Source organism: Equus caballus, chromosome 2 (assembly GCF_041296265.1).
Source record: "Equus caballus isolate H_3958 breed thoroughbred chromosome 2, TB-T2T, whole genome shotgun sequence".
Classification (NCBI taxonomy): Eukaryota; Metazoa; Chordata; class Mammalia; order Perissodactyla; family Equidae; genus Equus; species Equus caballus.
In genome coordinates, this window is record NC_091685.1 from 108,433,829 (window position 1) to 108,446,144 (window position 12,316).

Below are 12,316 nucleotides of genomic sequence, written 5' to 3' on the forward strand. Positions count from 1 at the left end.
TCCCTAATTTGTGAAAAAAAATGTCTAATAAGTAAATGAGAAAATAATAGATGAAAAGAGAGAGTTTTTGATATTTTACTTGGCATATTATATATAGACTGACAACAAAATAGTGGAGTAAAGCCTTCAGAGAACTCTGCGTTGAGCTATGTTTTGCTACTCTCTCGTACAAAAGTGAAACAGAGTTTTAGTATAACATTGTTGTCTTTTTTTTTTCTAAAAGGAATTTCCTCATGTCGCCCAGCCTCACAGGGTGGTTGCTAAATAACAAGGCACCAAACAGTGGCAAACCCCTTTCCAATTAGCAATGCTAGAATCACTATATGTGTGAAAATAACTTTCCATGTAACCAACTCCTGGGAGAGAAAAAAGGCCAAAATGTAAAATGACTTCCAAGCATTTAAAGAAAAAGTCAAAAGATATTTTCTTTTCATAACACTCTGTTGGGCGAAACTTTCCATCAAATGCTTGACTGACATTGAATCTTAGAACAGATGATCGTGCAGGGCGATTCATAGCCTCTTCCAGGGAGAAACAGTATTCATGTCTGTAAAACATTTATTCCCTTATCCATGATTGTATTTACTGATAAAGAAGCTGCACCAAATGTCAAGGGAATGTTTACCTTCCCACTCTTAAGGATGGGGGTGATTTTTCAGTTGGTACTGTATATGTAGGAAACAATCCAAAAGAGCTAACTTTGAAATTTTCATCTGTTTTCTGTGGTAATGAAAACCAACCCACAGTTGTCATTTGTTCCGGCGGAATGTAATGCAGTAGCTTGCATGGCAGTAGATCCAATAAATCTATTTTCCCATGGAAAAAGAAACACAATTTTGGGAAAAACTCTTTGTTATTAATAATAATTTAAATCATAGATTTTCAAATTCTACTACCCATTCTTGGAATTCAATATTCTACTTTCACTAATTTACTTACAACGTTTCATAGAGACTTAAAATTTTTTGGAAAAAAATGATTTAGTGCATAATAAAACTACTAAATTTATAATTGCTAGAAATAAGTAACATATTGAAAGGTAGAAAAACAGCACTAACAAGGTGCTATCTATATGATAATAACACAACTTTTAACTTGTTACTACTTGTTGCTGACATGAATACTGAATGATTGAAATATTTTTATTCTTAAATAGTAGTCATCTTAAAGATTTAGTATCTATTCATGCAAGAATTTTACTTGGAAAAATATTTAAGCTAGCACTTCAATTTGCATTGTCTCTACAAAGCATATCTTGGAAACTTCTCTTCTGAATAATCTAAATTTCTCATTTTTATGCATATTCAAATGAAATGAAATTTTATAAATAGATTTTATTAACAGAAACACCAAGACAAGTGCACATGCACATGCATATATACACATCCCACAATCCAAATATTACATATGAAAAATATTACATCTGCCAAATCATAGATTTTAAAATGCTTATCTGTAAGTGTCAAGAATTGTGAAGGGTCTGAGATTCTATACAACTTACAAGTGAACATGTTAGCCTGCTAAATTTCCATGCATGCTGGTAAAAGACACAAGACTCCTAGGTCAGAAACAAAAGAAAACCATGGAGTATTTCATATTGTAGCCAGATATAACACTGAATATGTTGCATATCTGCCATAGGTATGGGTTCAGGCAGAAATGGTGACGATTTGAGTGGTGTAGCCTTGAGCAGCAGCTTACTTCCAGTTTGACTTATCCCAGAATGGGCCCTTAGTCTGAGCATGTGCATAAGTGACCTAGATGGTTTGATAAGCAGCCAACATTTGTTTCCCAATTTCATGGTTCCAAAAAGGGATATTTTAAATCTGCCAGTCTGTAGTTTTCAAAGTGGGAGATGAAACACTCAGTCCATTGGCAATGAGCCAAGAGTCAGTAAAATATAACAAAGTTCATCAAAGGATTGGCCAGAGTTATAAGAACGGCCTTGAGTTCTGCCCACTAAGCAGAGTGACCTCGTCTACTTTTGGACAAACATAGCTGATTCTAAAGCTGAACAACATCACTGGCCCAGTGATAATAGGGGGTTTCAGCCTAGCTGAATCATTGGTGAATCTTGTCCCAGCATTTAAGGGAGCCTCAGTGAACTGAAGGCCCTAATGAGGCTGCAGTTTTGCTCCAGGTGGCACAGGAGAGGATTACTGCCACTTTTTCATGTAAAGCCAAGATGTCACTGGGGCTAGGCAGGTTGTATCTTTGAAAATACCACTTCTAATGGACAAGTAAGGCTTTAGGGTTCTTTCTACCTTGTTAGTTACTGAGTACAAGTTGATCTGCTCCATCACGGGAATATCAGGCAAGAGATTCACAAAGCCCACTTGGTAAGGCATTCCGTTTTGACAAGGTCCTAGCAACAATCTAATAGCTGCTTTCAAGTGGAGTATACTTGAGAGCCATGTCAGGGAGGCAATGCATTCAAAACCCTAGGGAGTGCCTCTGAGAGTAGGCTGCCTCATTTTGTTCAAGACTTCCATCAGCATGACCATGGGTCAGAGAATTATGGTTCAAAAAAGTCATTTATGTTGGGGCACCACAAAGAGAGCATGTCACAGCTAAACGGACAGATTCCAAACAGCATAGTTTGGGTCCTACTAAAAGGATGCTTCTTTGTGGATCAGCCAATATTTAAAAATCAAGAGAAAAGCACTAATGAGGCATTTATTATCTGCAATACCCCCAAATTTCAATAAGGTGCTAAGCCTTCTTTTTGCTAGCCAGGAGGTTGTCCAAAGAAATAACTGATTTTCCTTGACTGCCAGCAGAGTTAAGCATTATGAATCTGTTCACATAGTCCGCAGAAACTTTACTTGGTGAAGAGCCATCTGAATTACGTGTGTGTCTATCTGTCAATCCTGCTGACAGGTGTGATAGCGTCATGGTCAGTACCATTGAGGCCCTGACTTGCCAAGACAATTCAGAAGATAATTGAGAGAACACCAACTAAAGAGTGAATGCTTTAGGCAGCAGAGGGTAGGAGCAGTCACACTAAATCCTGATCCAACAACTGGAGCAAATGGCAGGAGAGTTTGTCCCATTAGTACTTCTCTATTGCCAGACTTTCTCAGTCAGCAGAATCTTGTCTGGTGCTTTGTGATGGAGAAGTACCAACATATAACACATCATTTCCCACAACACATTCAGATGTAAGAGCAATAACAATAGGATCTTATACGGCCCCACCCATAAGATCATGTTTACCTCATTTCCCCACTAGTAGTCTTGCTCAAACCTCGTCAGCTAAAATCATGCATCTATTTCCCCAACAGAACCATGTTCAACAGAGCCATAAAAGCAGGAATTCTTCCTTCCCCAAAGTTCCTCAGCATACTCCATGGATGTGCACAGGCTTCAGTCCACCTTGAAGAGAGGGGGACCTCGCTGCTACACAGAATTCTCTTTTACCTTAAAGTAATTGAGGTCATGGTGAAGGAGGAGTGAGAGATTCGGGGTGTGGAGGAAGTGACTGGCTCTCACTATAAGCCAAATGAGTAATATGCCAGATAAATTTATTTTCCTTTTTTTGAGCAGCAAGGTCACTGTTGAGAGCTAATCAAACTAATGACAAGAGATTCTCACATATTGAGGTATATGGGGTAACTATTCAGGTTCAAAACGGATTCAGCTTGAACTAAAGAAGCCTGACTTATAGCCTGTCAAACAGACATTGTACATCTGCCTTAACCAGTAAAGAATGCGCCCTCTTAAGATAAGAATGTAGACTTCCCTAGCCATGCTGTGGCTGGCATCCCACATATAAAGTGGAGGTGGATGGGCATAGATGTTAGCTCAGGGCCAATCTTCCTCAAAGGAAAAAAAAACAGAGAATGCCCTATCAGTAATGCCTTTCCTGACATCAGGGTCTTGTTGACCTGCTAATTTGCAACTAAATACCTCTTTGAAACTTTGAAAACGTATCCTGGGTGTGTTTAATGTATGTTCTTTGTTCTAAAAAGATGTAAGACTGTACTGAAAACCATGCCTCTCTGAAACACTTTCTAAGACCTTCCCAGGTTATAATCCTCGCTCTGGCTCAAGCAAAACTCACCTTATTTCTCTTATCTATAGAATGGCTATTGTTATTTTGCATTGACATTTCTCAGTCTGGTACAGAAGTATTTCAGGGAAACCCACTGGAGACAACCTGGAATCTACTTTGACCCACTGCTTGGTACAACACATGTCCATTGAGCCCCTTAGCTTCATGGCACTCTTCAGGTGCCCCTAGTGAGTTCTCCTGAAACTTGGACATCCTGATTTAAGTCATAGCTCCTGACTTCTACTTGAGCTGTTTCAAGTTTTAAGACTAGGTGTTTCACGAGGGTACTGGTATATTTCCCAGGTAAGAGGAATCTAGGGGGAATTTCCTAGGCCAGAGGAGCACCGGGGGAACATTGGAGTGAACAGGGCAGGCTGACATATTTAACATAGCTTTAAATTGGAAAGAATTGTGTCTTTAAATTCTGAACAAATAGTTTCCTTAGAATTGCTTAGACTTTACAGTAAAATGAAACTAAAAGAAAATGGGAAATTGTGCTTCTGCAAGCTGACTAGTTCCCGAATTGGCAGCCTCCCCCTGGAACTCTGGTTGGCTTCATGTACAATACGTATGGTGGAGTGAATACTTGCAAGTGCTTAACAGAATGAGGATAAATGTAAATAGTTGGATCTTTGGATCATGATAACCTGGGACAATTTAAAATTATAGTGGCCACTTTGGTGCTCCTTTGAGCCTCCAAAACTTGTACATTGGCCATTAGAAGGAGAATGCCACTTATGTAAGATCATTTAAGAAGTGCACCTCTAAATCATGGCTTTTACAGATACCCTTGTAATCTACATTTGAAGGAGGACCCAATATGAGCCCCTCTCAGGGTTAATGAGACCCTGAGAGATTTTCTGGGAAACTGCTATTCTTAAACAGTCAAGGGGAAACTGAAATTAAAAATTAATGGAATTGTTTAATGCTGCTAGGAATAGTTACTGTTTGTCCTGGCTGAAAACTGACAAGATATTTGAGAGGATTTAGTAACTTTTGATCAGAAATTAGGCCAAATGGGAAGCTGATATTCAAAGCCTGTTAGGAATTATTTTAGGCCTTCTTTCCTAAATTAAGATAAAACTAAGTACTCAATGGGAAAGAAGAAAATTAAAGAAAATGATTGGATGAGCATGCCAGTCCTTTGATAAGTAACTAACTTCCTCTGTTTATCTCAAAAAAATTGTGGCCTCTCTGGGAGCTATTATTTAGACCATCCCAGATTCCAAAGTCTCAAAAAAGATTGTGTGTAGGGGCAGAGCTTATGGAGATGTAGACTGCTACGAAAGTACCCTTGCCCAAAAATCTAAGGAAAAATTTTAAAACAGAGGCTATAAAATCACTGTTGTATCTGTCTATGTGTTGTGTATGTCTATATATGTTATATATGTGATATTTTTCTACCTCCAGGTGGTATAATTTCTAAAGGAGCTCTTTCATTGGCTTAAAGTAAGCACTTACATAAATTATTTCATGCAGCTTGGGTTTCTTAGTCACATAAGCTCATGTATCTCTGTTACAAAGTTTGTCAGCAAAATAGCATAGAATTATAGCTGATTTTGTCTAATGTCTCATGAAGTTTTCGTAAACCATCTAAACATAATTATTGAAAAGAAGTAAATTAAATAGATGTTAAAAGATAAATCTTTGGGTGAACTTTTTAACAATAATTATGTTATGGTGTATGTACTTAACTTCAAAACCTTTTGGTGACTTGAAATCTTAGAATTTTGTTAAGTGATAGAAATTTATTGGGCGTCTAGGTCATTTTCACATAAGATAAAATATTAGACATTAATCACTAAATATATGTTTATCTACTTTTGGCTTCTTATTACAGAGAAACTAAAAGATGTTTGGATTTATTAGTAAGGACATCTTGTATTTTATTAAAAGATTTTACTATAAATTAGTATGCTTCTAGAAATTATAAAAAGTGTTTATGAATTTGCCAAGCCACAGAATGTTAATGTAAAAGTTTACAATGTCTTACTTCTTACTTTTCACTAAAAATTAAGCTCTGTAAGGGTTAAGAATTCTAATTAATATGTGTGATTAAAGCTACTAAAAATTAGTAAGGAAAACATGTTTGTATTCAAGGAAAGTAAGATGTATGTTTCAGTAAAGAAGGTATAAGGAAAGGAAATATTTTTGTTTGTTTTGTTAAGAAAGATAAATTTGTCATAAAAACTAGAAAAAAAAGAAGATGGCATGGGACAAATTATGAATGTAAAAAGAAAGTTATAAAAGTTTAGTGAAAAGGAAATTTAGGAAAAGAGTTTTATGTGTGGTCAAGCTGTCTAAGATTGGAATAAATTTAAGTGAATGAGTTTTAATGTCAAAAGTAAGCTAGTGCAGGGTCGGGCCCAGAGCCGAGTGGTTGAGTCTGTGTGCTCCGCTGCGGTGGCCCAGGGTTTCTCTGGTTTGGATCCTGGGCGTGGACATGGCACCACTCATCAGGCCACATTGTGGCAGCATCCCACATGCCACAACTAGAAGGACCTGCAACTAAGATACACAACTATGTACCAGGGGGGATTTGGGGAGATAAAGCAGAAAAAAAAAAACTGATTGGCCACAGTTGCTAGCTCCGGTGCCAATCTTTAAAAAAAAAAAAAAAAAGTAAGCTAGTGCAAAATTAGAATTTAGTTTTCTCTTTCTTAAAAGGGTAATTTTCCTGGACTTTCATTCTGCTCTTGATAATGAGATTATAACAGGTTTTTCTTGATTTTTGAGTAAATCTACCCAAAAGACAGAAATTCTATGCTTTGTCAAAATTATTTCCTGTGTTCTAAAAGGCTAAAATCTCTCTATTAAAAGAACAGAGTATCTTTTTAACTATTGTCTTCTACAACTGTTGCCACTTTGGTTAAATGGAAAACTAAGCATTATTTCCCTTTCAGAGTGACACAAGATCAGGTGTTTACTATGTTTCACCAAGTGTTTTGAAACCTTTTGGTATTTTTGACAAGTTTGCCCCAAAATTCAGTTCCTAAATGAAATCTTTCTTTTGACTTGAAAAAAAAATTTTTTCTTTCAGAATTTTCAGAGGACCTCTAGGACTCCTCAAAGAAATTTGTTCTCCTTATAAAGAGGGATTTACCGAACTAATTAGGCTTCTTTGTTATGCTAAATTTCATGGGAAGCATTGTCAAATAAATGATGATAAACTTTCTTAGGTGATATTGCATAGGTAAATATTATTCACTCTCTTAATCCTGCTACCTTGCTTCCAGCACCAGAGGAGGAAAACAACCATGACTACATCGTATTATCTAATTTGGTTTGCAGATAGGTCTTACTTAAATGACCATCAAGGACATTATCAAGCTGGATATGCTGTCCTACCTTGAGAATGCTCACTACTTTCTATTAACTCTGCTAACCTGATGAAAGATTTCCTGCTACAGGATCAAGAAATTGCCAGGCAAGAGGAGAAAAAAAGGTGGCAACAAAAAGGGGAAATTTTTGACACCACCATGCAGATGTGGTTCTGGCCTGATAATCAACCATGGTACTTATTGGAGCACAATTGACACTGCTCCAGAATATGCATCAATTGCCCACTGGGCACCTGAAAATATGATTTTGTGGGGAAAACAGTATTTTTGAAAACTTTCTCTCACAGTGGCTCATAAAGCATATGCTCATTGTATTATGTGTCTTAAATATAATCCTGGGAAAATATTTCATGGGTCACAAGGCCACTTTTCCCTTCCTAAGGGACTTTTTGAGGTATAGCAATTGAACTATGTTCAAATGCCATCATCTCAATGATATCAATATCTTAGTAATGATCTGTGTCTTCTCACATTGGGTTAAGACCTTTCCTTGCAGAAGAGCAATGGCTTTAGTAGTAGGTAAATTATCGGAAATTATAGTTCTTCTTCAGGTAATACTGAATAACCTACCAAGTTATTCAGTAACTGGGGATCTCATCCCACCAGACAAATGATTAAATCTATTTGTGGCATTTGGACAATAATGCAACATTTTAAGTAATGCTACAATCAAAATTATCAATTCACAAAGCTTTCAGAAGCACTTAATCTCTCATGACCAAAAACTCTTCTGCTAGTACTTCTTAATTTTAGCTCTACACCTTTTGATTTACATCAGCAGTGTCCTTTTCAAATAATAACAGGACAGCCTATGCAATTAGATGAGGAAATGTATCAACCAACTTTGCCTAAGGGATATATATTACATTGTTGACAGGGTCTCATTGAGGTGCCTAAAAGAAACAAAAGGTTGGTAGCTGATCCCTTTCACAGAGTTCCCAGGAGGTGAAGACTTTAAGGATCACAGACTAAATAACCTGGAGAATTTATTTATTGGAAGAGGCATCAAATAAAAGACTCTCTGCAGCCCTGTTGGAAAGAACCATGACAGGTACTTTTAACCAATCCACGCACTGCAAAATTAAAGGGCATAAACTCATGGATACACATTTCACATTAAAAGTCTCTTCCACCTGAATAGATTTCAACTCCTGTTTCTGACACCTGACTTTGATTGACCAAGAAAAATACCTGCAAACCAGGATGAGAAGAAGACAGCATCTGTTGTAGATGGCTGTCCCAAGACTCTGGATCAGGCCTGTATTCCTAACCATGTATCTCCTCACTTAAACCCTTGCAATGCTGAAACCATATACCCATTTTATAATTGTTCTATTTAAGGTTTTCATAATACTATCATACCTAAAGAAAGTGGTTGGAACAGGCTGGTCTTGAAGGCCAGGCATTTATTGAGTGACTCCTGATGGAACCCAGTAGTTCTGAGGAACAAACCTCTGGCCTTGACTACCACCTGGGTGGCTAGGACACTGCACCCTGGGTTTCCCTTGGATGCACAGGGAAGGATTTTCCCTGAACTAACAGCTATTGCCAATCTTCCTCTCCTTAAGGACAGATGGGCTCCTTCGGTGTTCCACTGGTATGGCCACCTGGTGGCTATATTATCACGTATAGAAGCCCTGACTAAATTTACTCAACAAGTCCTTAATGATAGTCAGGTAGGAATATCCTTATTGAATATTGAGATGTCTTTAATGAGAAAGGCTGGCCTTTAAAATAGAATAGTTTCAGATTTTTTTTAACCGCATTCCAAGGTGGTATGTGTGCAATCATTCAAAGTAAATGCTGTGTTTTTATACCTGATGAATCTTCCAATGTGGCATCTCTTCTAGAGAACATGAAAAAGTAAGTGAATGTCCTGGGCCACCCTAAATCTAGTCTTGATTCTTTTAGTAGGCTCTCTTCTGGCATTGGCTCCTTTTTGTGATCTAGATTGCAATTTCTATTTCTATTACTCCTTAGAATTCTTGTATGACTTATAATATTCTAACTAATTACTGTTTTATTTGCTCAGTGTCATAAGACTGGCATTCAGGCTAGAGTAATGACTGCTCAGTGACTTGAGATGGTCGATCTATCTTAGAACCCTGAATGAATTTCCTTTTCTGATTAAGATTATGCCTAAGAATTCATTTTATGCTAATCATTTCAAGTATTGGTTTATCTGTTCTATACTTGTTATAAATAATGTAACTATAGGAAGTCCCGTAAAAGCACATGTACAATGCTTAGGTGATAATCTAAAAATAATTCACAGGTTAAATAGCTTATGAAATGATTCCCCTGTTAATATATGCCTCTATGCTTGTGCACTATATCTGACTATTTGCCCCTCAATGTGGATAATTGGGCAAATTGATCAAAAAAGGCCTAGAAGCAAGGGACATGTGAGGGTGGCAGCAACCACCCTGACACTGAGGGTGACTATCAGATTGGCAAGGAAGCTGCCTGCCTAAAGAGTAGTAAGCAGTAAGTACTTTTCAGGAAACTATGACTGAAACTATTTTCTAGTGCTCGGCCTACAACAACTGCCCAAATTCTTCTTTATTAACAAGCAATAAAGTAGAAGACTATTTACTGCCCAAATGGTCTTATGGTATGGTCTACACGTTTGCTACTTATTCTGATGGTATTCCTTCAAATCCTGTTAATTGGCCTATAACAATCTTATCCTTCCTCTTCTAGACAGCCATGTCTCTGTCTGTATCCCATCTTCATTGCCAAAACTGCTGTTATGGACTGAATGTTTGTATCCTTCCAAAATTCATATGTTGAAATCCTAATCCCCACTGTGATGGTTTTAGGAGGTGGGGCCTTTGGGAGATGGTTAGGTCATAAGGGTGGAGCCCTCATTAATGGGATTAGTGCCTTTTAAAAAGAAGACCCCAGGAAGCTCCCTCATTCTTTTCACCATGTGAGGACACAGTAAGAAGAGAGTCATCCCTGAACCACGAACCAGACTGACACCAGACACCGGACTTGCTGGCACCTTGATCTTGGACTTCCTAGGTGTCAGAACTGTGAGAAATAAATGTTTGTTATTTAAGCCACCCAGTTTATATTATTTTTGTTATAGCAGTTCAAACTGACTAAAAGAGCTGTCAAAAATTGTAAATGGTCTGAAATGTTACCCTACTTGTAAGCTAACAAGTTTTATTAATGCTATTAGAGGGCTCAAGATTCCTGATTCAGAGCACAACAAGCAACTTAAGCATCCACAAATTTACATCAGTTCCTTTTGCTTTCATGTCCCATGAAATAGAGCAGAAGAACCCAGATGGATGTGTGCACATATGGTGCGTTGCCTTAAAGGAGAGGAATCTTGAGTAAGGGAACCCCAATTTTTATAATGAGCAACGAGCATGACTGCCCTTTGATCTGGAGGGAGACATTATCAAAGACTCTTCCTTTTACAAATATCCTTGCAAGGATAATCCAAAACAGAGTGCTATTGGTGCTTCTTACAAGATGTGCAGAAATGAGAAAACTTCATGAAGAAATGTTTCCCAGTTTTGGTACTTGGGTTTCAAATGGGCCTGGCTCCATAATTATGATTCTCATACTTACTGTTCATCATGTCCATGCACTCTTAGGGCATCCTCATTTGTGTACTCTGCTTCTTTAATTATTTGAATTAAGTCCTCACAAGCAGCACATCCCTATAAACAGCGCCGTATGACTTCAGAATGAATTTTTTCTTAGGCGACTGCATTCAAACAAGTTGACCTAGAAAGAAAATGCTTAAAATGAGTGTAACAAAATGTGTTATAGTATCTTCTTAGGCTCTCTTTTTACAAAGTCTATTGTGTTTTGCCTTCTCTTTCTAATGTTCTCTGGATATCCAAATCTTTCATCAATACGTCTACTTCATTGGCATGTCAGTCATGCTCACATCTGTATGCATTATGCTTGTTTTACCACGTGGCCTTATATAAATGTATTTCATTCAGCTTCTTGTTTATCTATCTCCTTCACTTTAGAACCAGTTAGGAAAGGGACCTCACCTTCTTCATACTGTTTTTGTACCTACAGTACTAAGTTCAGCGCTGGGCCTTGGTAGATGCTTAATAAATGCTATTTAATTTCAATTCACTAAAGTTTAGTCTATGGCATTCTGTTGAAAGTGAGAAACAAATGGCTTATTTGGCTTACATTTAAAATTATTTAATATTTTATTGTTTTCTCTCATCTACCTTGAATGTGTGTGTGTAGGCTTGGATACTCTCAGTCAATAATTTCCCCCATGACATAAAACTAAACTACATTTAAGAAAAAAATATGAAAAAACATGTGCTTTTAAAATATCGGTCTCATATTCACTTTTCTTAGCATCTCTAATTATAATGAATAAAGCGTTTTCTTATTGTCTACAGATGCTGAACTTGGATTTCCATTTTTACATTTGGCTTCACAACATCGTCTGAGAAAATACAGTGAAATGAAGAGAGAAAAATTTTCCTCTTCTGAATAGATTTTTCTTACATAATAATTTGTTTTTCAATAATCCTAATTAACCATGAATCACTTTGGTTAACATCTTTCATACTGATAAGTCCCAATTCAGCAATTTGGGATTAAAAAAAGGGTCATACTCTTTAAACATTTAAATTGTGTGATGCTGAATCCCCACCTTGCTTGTTGGAAAAACTGCTTCTTTACTCCACAGAATCTTCTCTCCACTGATGAGTTCAAGATTGCTGGTGATAATTACATGGCCTAAGGGTTTAGTTCTGGATATTATTATTATAGTTTAAAGGTTATTTTATAGAGGGAAAATTAGTTTACAACATTATGTAAGTTTCAGATGTACATTATCATATTCAGCCCCTATATAGACTGCATCAAGTTAGCCACCAAAAGTGTAGTTTCCGTCGGTCACGATACACATACGACCCTTTACCCC